Source organism: Corapipo altera, unplaced genomic scaffold (genome assembly GCF_003945725.1).
Source record: "Corapipo altera isolate COAL_440 unplaced genomic scaffold, ASM394572v1 45, whole genome shotgun sequence".
Lineage (NCBI taxonomy): Eukaryota > Metazoa > Chordata > Aves > Passeriformes > Pipridae > Corapipo > Corapipo altera.
Window position 1 is genome coordinate 13,960,088 of NW_020884877.1, and position 13,025 is coordinate 13,973,112.

General features: G+C 44.3%; 1 protein-coding gene across 1 annotated transcript in view; it reads right to left on the reverse strand.

Annotated features, from left to right (window-relative positions):
• Positions 1–11,196, reverse strand: part of ITGA6 (integrin subunit alpha 6) — a 136,165-nt gene extending 124,969 nt beyond the window's left edge. The window contains exons 1-3 of the mRNA XM_027636719.1: positions 10,642–11,196; positions 9,919–9,965; positions 6,797–6,878 (exon numbers count right to left, since the gene is read on the reverse strand). The gene's annotated coding sequence lies outside the window, so the exon portion shown is untranslated. The remainder of the gene's footprint in view (positions 1–6,796; positions 6,879–9,918; positions 9,966–10,641) is intronic.
• Between the last annotated feature and the right edge of the window lie 1,829 nt (positions 11,197–13,025).

The following is a 13,025-nucleotide window of genomic DNA, read 5'->3' on the forward strand; positions in this document are numbered from 1 at the left end:
AAGATTTGTTAAAACCATCACTCTCCAGTCATGATCAAGCACAATTCAGAGGTATTAATCCAGGTAATCTCGAAACAGAAAGCACCAAGTAAGAAGGATAAAGCTTCTTTTAAGGAATTTGGCAGATATATATCAGGTAAGAAAAAACAAGGTTAGAGAGTTTCTACTCCTTATTGTGACTGGTGCTCAGTCAAAATTGGCAGTAGCTAATCACAGCAAGAGTAAGTGAAAGTACTCAGGCTCAGCAACTAAGACACTATTACACTAAGGAACACAAGGAAGAAGTTAAATATGCAGCCATCCACTCACACACACATCAATCTCAATCTCTTTGATGACTCAGCCAGTACTTAGCACTTCAACTATGATAAGCAGTGTATAATCTTGTTGCATAATGGTGTAGCCTGTTATTTCTATAAGTCTTCTGCTCTCACAAGTTTTACACAACCATGAAGCAGTGTTGTGGAAAGCATGCTGGCAGCAATACAAAGATCTCACTGATGTGAAAGCCAAAGTCTTTGTTATAAGCCGGGTGGTCAGACTGCCCAGTAATGCTGTTTGCTAATGCTATGCATTACCAAACACTGTTCCTCTCTGCATGATCTTTAAAGCTAATACTGTGTTTGATAGAGCAATATGTAATAATAATAGAGAATATTTCATTTAAGTAATCCATAAATCGATAGCTATGCTCTGCTATCCTAAGAAAGATATGTAACATGTAATTTCTACTGAAATGTAATTCCCAATTTATGATATTCAATGTTAGAGATATGAAACAAGTAGAACTACTAGCAACTGTTAAAACAGCTTTCAAATTAGGTGGAGTCCAGATCTTTGCTTGGGAACACATTGGTAGAGATTATACTAGACATCTGTGACAGTGCATTGCTCTTGTTTTAATTTTCCTGTACCTCAGAAGAGGTCACAGCATTATGAGTCTACTGGAGATCAACCACATAGAATCACAGAACAATTTGGGCTGGAGGGGACCTTAAAGACAATCTAGTTCCAACCCCTCTGCCACGGCTTGGGATGCCTTCCACTAGACCAGGTTTCTTCATCTCCTTACACCCATCCTTAATGTCCCCACATTGCACAAATCCCACTGGCTTTGCCACGCTTGTCCCTGTAAGTCCAATGCCCTGCCAGGGTGGATACTGGAGCAGCTGGCCCCACCGAGGAGCAGGGATCATGATGCAGAGCCCTCCTCTGCAACTGTTTTGGGTGGATAGGAGTCTCCCTCCTGACTACTGCCCCCTTTAGGCATTTCCCCCGGGCCATAGGCAGCATGACAGGGAAGTGAACCCTAGCAGGATGGGATGCCAGTCCCTGTGGTTGCACACAGCTCATATATCCCCTACCCTAACTCCAGAACTCCAAAACGACGCTCTTTGCCCAAAAAACTATACTGAAAATGACACACAGACAGACTAACAAAACTACTGAATTTCACATTTTCTGTATTCAACAAGTTATATAAGAGAAAACACAAAAAACCAGCAGAGGTTGTAAGCTGTAGATCCTTATGCTACATTCAGGATGATTTTCCAAAGTCTTGTTCTCCCAGAAGATGTGATGCCAGAACTTTGGAAGCATCCCAAGAAATTAAAAGTTTGTCAACTTCAGGTGAAGTACTAATTTAAGAAACAAGCCAGGAGAGGGATGTATTTATAAATCTACAGTGCAGCCAAGTGGACACATTTAGAAAGCACTAATCCATTAATCATCTCGTCACAATAGTGATGTTTGTTCAAGAGATACTGCCATGCTCCAGTGACAAATACACCAGACACACTTGGCAACAACATGGTTTTAAAGTTTCAGTTTCATGCAGAAGAAAGTTCAGGCATTGCTCCTTCAGGTAAGAGTGGAAATACCCAATGCAAATAAGGGATTACCCAGGGATGCTTCTCTTCATGAATGCTGTGTGTAGATTAAGTCCAAACACTACCTCCAGAAAACCTCCTGAAGGCACTGCATTAAGTCTGCAATATGGTTGCTATTCCCTCTGTAGATTCTGTAGAGGATTGTCTGAGATTTCCTGATATTACCCTTAAGCACAGCTTAAAGCTACTTGACAAAATTGTTAAAACTATTTTTCACATTTTTCACAAAGACTGTTGTGGTTTACATTGACTCCAACTTCAATTATCCATTTTCAGTAGTGCACAATGGCAGGGAATAAGGATGTAGGAGTATAACCATTGCTATTGTAAAAGAGATTTTTCTGCTGGTTTTTATAAGTATATAGCTGTATTCTTTACCTTCAAGTACCATAACCAGGGAGGAAGACTAAGCTTGCAGAACCTCCTGTTAAAACTGCCAATGCACATTTGTGTATGTGGATGAACTAAGTATTGTTATATATCATTGTGCAATTAAGCAACAGACATGATGTATATTTGTTTTTAAATGTCATTTTAAATGTAACTGCATCCTTAACAACTTCCATGAGAATGTGGCTCACCCTTACAGTAAAAAAAAACAAACAAAACACAAACAAACAAAAACAACCCCCCCAAAAAACAGTATAAGAAAGGAAGGATACAGCAATGAGAATTTAAAACTAACAGAAATTCAAGAGATGATGCATCACTGACTTTCTGGCTAAACAACAGACAGCACATCAACTCTATCAGGTGAGTTGCTCCTGTCAAAAAAGAAAATGCGTGAGAGGCAACAAGAAAACAGCTAGCTGTCAGACATGTCACCTGAAAAAAGAAAGGTCCAATTTATTTACCTCCCTGTAATATGCTTAAGTAACTGATGGGTAGCATATGAGGGGAAAAAGGCAGTTATTTGTCTACCTTTGCTATCAGTTCGCCAAGTAAATCATCAATGGTAATACATTAGTTGAAGCTTGGTATTTCTTTGAAGAACTGCTAATTACAGTGTAAGGTTATTATCAAGTCTCTGCAGAACAATGCAGAGAACCTTAATGAGTTCACTAGGTCATGCAAACCAGGGATCAACAGAAGCATATTTTTGTTTGAAAGACAGATACTCCCACAAACTCTTAACTTACTTCTATCCAATTCTCCCCAGAACAGTGAGGACACTTTTAGAATTCAAAAGTATTTAATGTCTTCTTCATGCATAACAAAAAAAAAAGTTTAATAACAGGAAAGCAAGCTCTGGTTCAACTTAACAGCAAATCTCTGGACTTTAAAACACATTGGTCCCTCGCCTCATTTGAAAGATGAAAGTGTTCTCTCCTTCCCATTCCTCCTCCAGCATCAGATAACTTTCACACTCAACAGTACTCTCTTCTGCCCTGCCCAGCTTCCCTACCACTGACATAACATCAGAATTCAACATGTAAAAATATGCAAGGCCACGTGCTAGGTAAGTACCAAATGGCAGGCACAGCTAGTTACCAGTCAGAGGAATGCTTCTTGTCACACCTATTTTACCATGCCAGAGTTTGCCAGGAAAGGTGTGGTTTCATCACTGAATGATTGAAAGGTCAAAGACAGAATGTCCTTCTCAGTCAGAGGGCTGGAGTCTGCCTGCCAACACAGCTGTACTGGTACAAACCTAGTGGAAATATGCCCTCTCCTGGAAGAAAGCTTATTTTCCTGACAATGTGGCTATGAACACACCTTCCTATCTGTCTCTGCTCCTGGATTTTGTCAAGATTGGACCAGCTAACATAAAGCAAATCACTTGAACACACAATGTTTCCCACTCAGTTTTTCTTTCCCAAAATCAAGCTGGCTGAGGACATGGTATACATTTCTTCAGGTTGGAGACAGCAACATCCAAATCCCCATTCCCACAGCAAGCTGGGAGCTGCTATACTCCAACCACAGCACTACTGTGCCACACAGACACACAGAGAGCCCAAAGAGTCACACCATCATTGCCATACTGTATAGAGGGCCTGAGACCGCATTTCTTATTGCTGCCTTTTCCTAACCATTTACAGGGCCAGAACCATAGAATGAGATGGGGAATGTAACCTGAACCCATCCAGGCAGGAACTCCATCTCCTGCCTCATTCCTGTCAGGTAATGAGAAAATGAGAGAATTCATAACCTCTGGGCAGCTAGCTCTCTCACTAAAAAATTACATTAATTATTCCTCATTCCAGGGAGCTATGTGTATGCAAGAAGGAAAAAGAAAGGCAGCAACCAAGGGGACACAAAGAGTCTTCTGAAGCAAGCTTACAACACTTATACTGTATAGTTTATGTCTGAAGGGCAATTACTCCTCCAATATGTGCTGCCTCACATTGTTCAAGAGCAATTGTTCACAGCTTCAATTAAAGCACAGAAATCCCCTGTTTGTAGGGTAGCATTTTCCTTTGCTGCAGTGCACTTAGTAATGCATTTAACTCTTCAAAGCACTAAGATTCATACAACAGGATTCTTGAATTAGCAGCACTGCAGGCTCCTTACAAACCTGATCACTCAGAGTTCAACAGCCCAGTTGCCCATGCATGACCTTCCCAGCTCACAGGGAGCTTGCACACACTGTATTGCAACTGCAGCCTTTCAGTTCCAAAAGCACTGTGAAAGTTTTATCTACTTGGTGATTAGCTTCCCTCACTGGATCCCTTCACATCAGTCAGTGCAAGAGTTCAAAGACGGGTCCAAGTCAAGATTTGCAGCCTCTGGATACATAAGAGTCCCATTGTTTTGAACAGTTATCCCCACTAACAACTCCATCAGTTTTTTCTTTCACGCAAAACTGCTTCTGATGTCAGTGAGCCAAATGACTAAGCAGGCAGCAGTAGCAGTAGTATGAATCAGGTCCAGTGGGAATCTTGCACATACTGAAGTGGATGATAGCATATGCTTCCTTTATAAAAATACTGTCATAAAAACCACAGATACAAAAAAGCCAACCTTCATTCCACATAAAACACCCAAAAGGAATGCTGGAAAAGAGAAAACATTTGTCTCCCCTGAAGCTCTTTCAATAATAAACGCATATACAATCACATAGATTCGTGCAGCATGTCCTCTTGGACAAGAATAGACTTAGATTATATGTTGAGTGCTGTACTCCAAGCTTACTTCTAAGAGCAGTTCTTGAGAAAGCAAGTTCAAATTCACCAAGTCCCGAGGAAGCACCTCTAGTGAAATGCCAGTCATCTGTTGTTTGCAGCACAATTACTGCAGTTATTCAGACAAGTCTGGCCTATAGAGCTATTTGTAATAGGATAGACAATCCAAGCCTGGAAGTTACCAGATAAACAAGACTGCAGAATACTACTGGTACTGCAACATTCAATTCAGTAAGAAAAGGCAGGCGTGCCACTGATACAAAAATGTAATTCACAGCTCCTGTACTGTAGAAAGGACAAACAAAAGCAGTAAGCTGCTCAGGAAAGAAGAGTTTCCTCTTCAGGCTTTCTGTTCGTATCCAACGTACAAGGTCTCACTGCTTGAGTTTTCAGGCACAACGGGCTACCCAAAATGTCATTGTTTCCCATCTAAAGTACTATCTGACTTCAAAACACAGGATGTGATTTTCAGAAGTGCTGAAAATCCAAAGCAACTGGATATAGGTAATGTAGCTATAACGAATTCCTAAGGAAAGCATTGATGCCATAGCCTACATGTAACAGCATGGTCTTAGTAAAACCAACTCAGGAGTACATTTTAACATTAAGTCCCAGCCTTAACATAGAGCTCCTTATGCTTTATACTTTTGATACAATCATAGAATTATTTGGGTTGGAAGGGGCCTTAAAGATGACCTAGTTCCAACTCCCCTTGCCATGGGCAGGGACATCTTCCGCTGGACCAGGCTGTGCAAAGTCCTGTCCAAACTGGCCTTGAACACTTGCGGGGATGGGACATACATCCCTTGTGCAGTATCAGCCACGGTCTGATCCATCACATACAGTACTTACAGAGTTTTGGGACACATATACTATTCAGAAGAAAGTTTTATGAAGCTTTCTCTGCACCAGCTTCCCACTTAGATACATTTATTTTGCAGAATGACTCACTTCTCCTTAAATTAAACCACTTCCATTGTAAGCCATCCTAGTAGCCCAAAAACATTACTTTTACTTTGACACCTCAGTGTATTTTACGCCACCAGCATTGTTCAAACAAGTCCTTAGATAAGTATGCCACTTCACTTTCTTGGTCAACATGAGATTAGCTCACTTGTTTACAGTATGGTGCTAATAACTGCAAGGTTGTGGTTTTGATCCCCATATGGGCCATTCGCTTAAGAGTTGGACTTTACAATCCTTGTGGGTCCCTTCCAACTCAAAATATTCTGTAATTCTGTGAACATGCAAACCACTGGTAGTAGGCTTTTAAAAGCGGGCAGCAAATTACCTTTCTGAATAAATTTTCATTCTGATTTGAGCAACCAGACTGCACTTACATGGAATGAATAACTGTTACTTATAAAAAATCAAGTCTTCTCGATTCCCAATCTTTGGAAGTTAAAAGAAAACTCAGACCTAAAGCAACCAAGCAAAGCAATTCCTTTTTCCCCTTCTACCTCTGTCTAGATGTTAATTGGCTGCCCTGCCACATAAACATTTGAAATACGAAAATAAATGTCAAAACCTCTGCAATACAAAATATCATATTTAAGAAATATGCCAAGCTCTGTACTACAGCATAAACAGCCTATGAGGATGTATCAGCACGGAACAGTGGGGACATCCTGTGGCCACTTATATTCTTTACACTTTAATGTTCATATTATTATTATTTTTAATGCATTTGTTCAATGACTTTAGCAAATTACATGCAAAGTCATTTAATAACATGAGAGGGCCCAAAGGCAAAAGAATTCACCTAATTAACTTCCCACCTACCACTTTATATAATCTCTTCTCAGAAGTTGCTGTGCTCTCTCTGATTTCAAGATCTTTTCTTCTGGGGTATATAGCTTCCAAGCTGAAAAATAAAAAGAAATTTAAGGAGCTCGAGCTGGTCTAGATGACAACACTAACCCCTCACAGCCATGCATACAAGTAAAAAACAACATTCTAATTTAATTTATTTAGATTTACAGCACTGTTCATAAAAGGCACATACTTCTCAGATCTAGGCATTCTGCCAACAGGAAAAATACTATGAGATTAAATACATGTGCAGAGCACCTGCCAATATTGTAAGCTAAGCAACTGCAAGAAAACAAAAGGCCAGCAACTCTTGTGAATCTGAACACACTTCCTTTCATCCCCTTCCCTCCAAGGAAGGAACAGTTTCAAGACAGATATATGTGCAGACTACGAGATTTGAGTGTTCCTCACAGACAAATTCTCTCTGTTTTCATACTTGCACAATGGACTTCAGCTATATGCTTGAAAAAAAGGTTCTCCAGCCAGTTCACAGGACAACTGTGGCTTTACCACTCAAAATCATATTAATGTACTCACTTCTGATCATTTTGACTTCATCACTTTTAAAAACAAAAAGCAAATTAACTTCAAGGACAATTAATTTGTAAGTTTTATATGTGCATATTTTCTCACTACAGGAAAGAAGAACATTTTCTTTTAAATTTACAACTTCAAGCAATTTATCATCTCTACTTAAGCTGCCTACAAAAGGCTGGGGATAGCCAGTGCCAAATCCCAGAGCGTATATCCAAGTGTTCCCAAGAAGAAGCTCTGCAGTTTGTGTGGCCCACAATTTGAGTCGATTTAGTGTGGCATTCCAGATGGAATGTACATCCCCCAAGTGTGTTGCAGCTGTATAATCCATTTAGGAGATCTGTTCCTGTACATATCTTCTTTAAAGTGAAAGACACATCTCATCCTTCCAAGCAAGACATTCATGTTTTCCATCAGGAACAGACCTTGTTATTTGACAGCCAGAGGAGGTGTCATCGCAAACAACATCCTGCAGGAGAAACTGCACTCCATGCCTCAGGCACTACAAATCAAAATTCATCCAACCACACTGAGGTGATACAGCATTTCTGAGCCCCAAATACCATTGTCCACTAAACTGAACCTTTAAAATAATCACACTTGAGCTAAAACCAAAGCAGTCTAGGTTATTCTCAGTGTTGAACAGTTTGCTTAACTGTGCTTAGACTGCACAAGTAAAGGTTGTGCAGATGTTACAGTCAAGGCAAAAAAATCTGTTCTCCACTACCTGTGCAAAACAAGAGTTCATAATTATCAGTTTATAATTATCAACTCAGCCTAAATCTGCTCCCACAAAATACGCCTCTCAGCTTCTCTCACACTTGTCATCAACAGCAATATTAGAAATTATCTAGTGATTCATCTTGAAAGCATTTGTCATGCATGCTCATACTAAAGATTTTTTTCCCATCTAAATATTCACATACAAAACACTTTCAACAAAGATGTAGCTGCAAGCTGAATGTGAGTTTGCCCAAATCCACTGTAAAGTGGACTCATAAGCACTTGTTCCAGAGTATACATGTACCTCAGCCATGATTACCCAGCCTGTGCCTGGTTAACATTCCCATAAAACACTAGTAAAAAGATTACTTTCTAGCTGTTCTACCAATCCCATTCTACTAAAAAAACTCCAACATACCACATAGCTTTTGTCAGTGGTATTACTTATGATACATCTGGTAAAGAAAAAAAAAATACCTGGAAGCACCAGAGGTGATCAGAACAGCATGAGGGCCCCACTAAAGCACAGGGTAGAATTTCACATTCTTAAAGGAGGCAAGAGGGACTGCTTGGGCATGCTCTGCTTTATTCCCAAAACCTGCTGCCACTTACAAAGATTGCTGCTCTACTGCCTTCACATTCTGCACACAGACCTTCCTTCTCACCCACACATCATGCATCTGTAGCAATAATTAGACCTACGAATGTGCTAGTATTAGACACTCACCCCAATGCATCAGGCTGTGCACTTCCCCACCATTGTACAAAGAAACAACTGAGAAACACCTGTGCTAAATAACACCAGACTAATCCACTATTAAAAGTCACAGTTTGTGCTCCAGTCTGCAAAGGTTTCTACTGAAGAAAGGTGCTCAGCTGCCAGTGAATCATCACTGAAAAAAATAATCTGAGACCACGACAGCTTAATAAATAACTCTGAAAGGATTTTACAGAGCCCATGTCTCCTATCACGCTTGTATAAGCTGTTTACAACAAGGGGCTAAGAAAGGAATCCTCAGGGAGCCACACAAGGGGGCATATTCTTCCCAGAAGAGTTATGTGATTTTTGATATGAAGTAATCTGATGTATAGATGAATGAGACAATAAACAGTTTTTAGAGAGGAAAATGATTACGCTGGATTCTGAAACTAAGCACAGCAGGCAGCAGGCTTACAGAGAGGTGTTGGAAAGACTTGTACAATTTCCTAAAAGGTGATATGCTTAATCCCTCAGAAAAGGAAGATTTAACTGTTACCATCACTCTAAAATGTAATACCAGATCTCACAGGTATAATGCAAGGATAAACCCTTCTCATGGCTTCATCTGGTACATGATTTAAATTACTCTTCTACTATTAAGGCAAACACTCAGGACTATACCACGCATTATATGTATCACCATAAATCCACCGGAAAGCATTTCCCTCAGCCATGAAAAGAAATCCATACTTGTTGAGGTGCCACTGCAGTAGAGACTACTGTCCAATTACTTTTGTGCAACATTATCAGAAATAACAGGCCTATCTCTCAAGATTCACCACATTCCTACTGAAGTGAAATGGTTCAGCCCAATGTGCATCATAATGGGGAAAATAATATTAAAAAATACACCAGAATAAAAATTAATCTCTTTGTTCATGCTAAGTGTGGTTCTCTTCAAGTAAAACTTGAGAAGACATTATGGAACAACTTGCTCTGTTGATCCCTTGGTTAAATCTATAGAATGCATATGAAGTGAGAATATCAGCCTTTAAGTGCTTTCACGTTTTTCTCAGAAGAAGTCTATTCTAGAAGGGAATCGTAGAAATAATACTTAATAAAAAAGAAAACATACCAACCAGGAGTTACTGTAGCCATTTCTATGAGTCATATATAACTGCCCTGTTAAAAAAAAAAAAATACAAGCTGATCAGTTGGAGATGATGATTTTGAAGACTGATGGTCCTTTTTTGTGTTTATACACACTGTGTTTAGTATACTTGATAAACAAAATATGTCCACAGCCCTAGCAGCATGAGGATGCTTGTACAGAAAACAAGTCAACAACAACAAAGCCAGCTCAGTTGTTTTGTAGCCTCTGGCAATAAGTGCTGTATATTTATATAAACCTCACAACCAAACCTTTGGAACACCTAACTGCTCTGCAGTGAGAAAGCAAGCATCTTTTTCCCGTGTGCAACTGACTCACTATGGACTCACTAATGTCCATAAGATACAAAATCTGTATCACCCAAACATTCCTTCTCACGGGATATAAATAATAACACCAAAACCAAGCAGGACTGACGAGTAGTGAACAGCAGGTATACAAAACACTCCTAGTCCTCTGAGTTTTATCTCACACCCCAGTCTCCCTGGGTCCTTTCTAATTACCCATCCATGTAACATTCAAAATTCCCAAAGCAGAGGCAAAAAGGTAGAATTAAAATTATTAGCTTGACGTGAGAACACAAAAACACGGGCCAGCCTGATGCCATTATTTTTTAAAACATCTTGCTAATACAGTGACTGATTCAGAGAAGTGTGTTTTAAAACATTCACAGCAGTCGTTTCTTACCTAATACAACCCTTCCTCCTTCCTTCCTGCTGCCTGATGTCTTCCTCTATCATAAGCTGTTCAACTTCGCAGTTCAGAGAGTCATACCTTTATTTATACAAGTTGTTTAAAACAACTACCTCACAAGAAAAGTTCAATTAGAAATACTAAAATCAGATCTACAAGATCAGCCATGTGAATACATGCATAAGTAACTCCCCAGTGGTCATTCCAGCAAAGTCTCTACCTCCACAGAAGCAAAACAAACTGCAGGAACAAAGCTGTAAGACTTTGGAGTAGCTACCATGTAACAATTCATTTAAATTTGTGAGCCCTGCACTAACTTAGGAGGAACAACTTGCACGAAGTAAACAAAAAAGCTGAAGTAAACAAAATCACGCCCTTTACTTTTTGTATAGATCACCATGCACATGCATAGGGCTACACGGCACTAAAATATTTAATTAAAAAACAAAAATTGCCACATAGAAGGACAAATTCCCGAGTAAATCCTTCGCTTTATTAAATCCTATGATGAGATAATATATGTCCTTTCTTCTTTGTATTTCTTTAAACCATCTCGCACGCTTCAGAACGTACGAAGGGTAGCTGATTGCCCTGTCTGCTGACAGTCACCAAACGCTGTCTGTCCTTCTCCCGCGCCAGCCAGCGGCTGTTTCAGGCTGCCGGCCCACGTCCAGCAACGGACAGAAATAGTCCTACAAATATGACACCTGGGACAGCAGTCGCTCAGACAGCGGGTTGCAGGAACCGGCTTTCTTTTGCACTGAACATCAGCTATATTTGGGAGAGTGAGCAGGACGTGAGCCACTGCTGCGGGCGCCGGGCCCCCCCCGTGACCGCCGCTGCTCCTTCCCGGCCCCGGGCCCTCCCGGGCTCCGCTCGCCCCAGTAAGGCCGGACGCCAGGTCCCGGTGGTGCCTCCCCGAGCCCTGGGCACGTCGGTTCCCGCGGAGGCCGCGCCCCGGGCTCACCGCCGGCCCGGCCGAGCGCCACACCTCCCGCAGTCCCGCTCCCGGAGCCACCTGCCACTGCCGCCGGTGGCGTGGCCCGGCCCGGCCCGGCCCCGCTCCCTCGGGCCCCCCGCAGCGCCGCCGCCCCGCCGGGCACGGACGGCCCGGCCCCCGCCGCGCTCCGCTTCAAAGCGGCCGAGGCCGAGGCGCGGCCCCTGCGCCCTGAGGGCGCGGCCCCGCCGGGCGGGGCGAGCACGAGCAGCGTCCTGAGGGGGCACGCGCGGGGCTCGCGGGATGGGCAGGTGCGGGGGCGCCCCGCTGCCCCCTCGGTCTTGGAACAACGCCACGGCGGCCGGTCTCTCTTTTTTTTAATCCTTTTTACCTTTTTTTTATCCATTCGCAGCCACCTTCGCACCAGTGCCGCCTCCCTCCCTTCCCTCACTGAACACCCGGGAGGCTCCCGCAGGGACGCGGCCGCTCCCCGCCCGGCAGCCGCGCGCGGTCCCGCTGCGCTGCGGGACAGTCCAGCGACGGAGAGAGAGGACAAGAATAAAGTTCTGAATCGCTTCCCAGCGCCCCTGAGACACTACTCTGGCCGCTGCCCCCCGGCACGGCCCCGGCAGAGGGCGGCCAAGGACAGCGCCGCCGTGCCCGCCCGACACGCGCCCCGATGGCCCCGGTGCAGCCCCCACGGGCAGAGACGCGGGCGGCTGCTTGGAGGTGCCTGGCACCACCGGCCCCGCCGTCGTGCCTGGGCCGCAACAACGCGCCGTTCGCGGCTACCGCGTGTCGGGATGGCCCGTGGGTGCCGCCAGCAGCTGCTGGCTGCACACGCGTAACGTGTGCTGGGTGCACACGCGTAACGTGCGGAGGTTCCGCTGGGAAGCGCTGCCGCTCTGGCACGGAGAACGGGGTGCTGATCTCCCCCGATGTGCCCGTTCTCCCGGGGATTAGAACATCTGAGAGGGACCCCCGAACGCGGCGCTCCCAGCTCGGCCTGCAGCCAGGCGCGCTCGCGTGCAGATGTCGCTCACGGGAGGCCCCTGGGGTCGCCGGCCGGTCGGGAACACACAGGGGAGGCACAGCCGGGGCAGAAAAAGCCGGGCCGAGCCGCAGACCCCAACGCTCGCCGTTGTGGGTCGGACCGCCCCGTCCGACCATAGGGGCGGCGGCCTGAGCCGCACGACGGGGACCGGGAGGGTCCCACTCCCCGGGAGGGTCTCAGTCCCTGCGGCCCCGCGGCCGCTCGTCCCCGCGGGCCCGGGGGAGCGGTGCGGGCGGGCTCCCCATTGGCCGTTGCTAGGTGACGTGCGCCGCGCCACGTGACGCGTGTTAAATGCCGCGGCGGCGGCGCGCGGCGCGCAGAGCCCGTCCCGCGGGCGCGGCGGGAGCGCGGCTGCACCGCCCCGGCGGAGCGCGGGGAGCGCCGGGC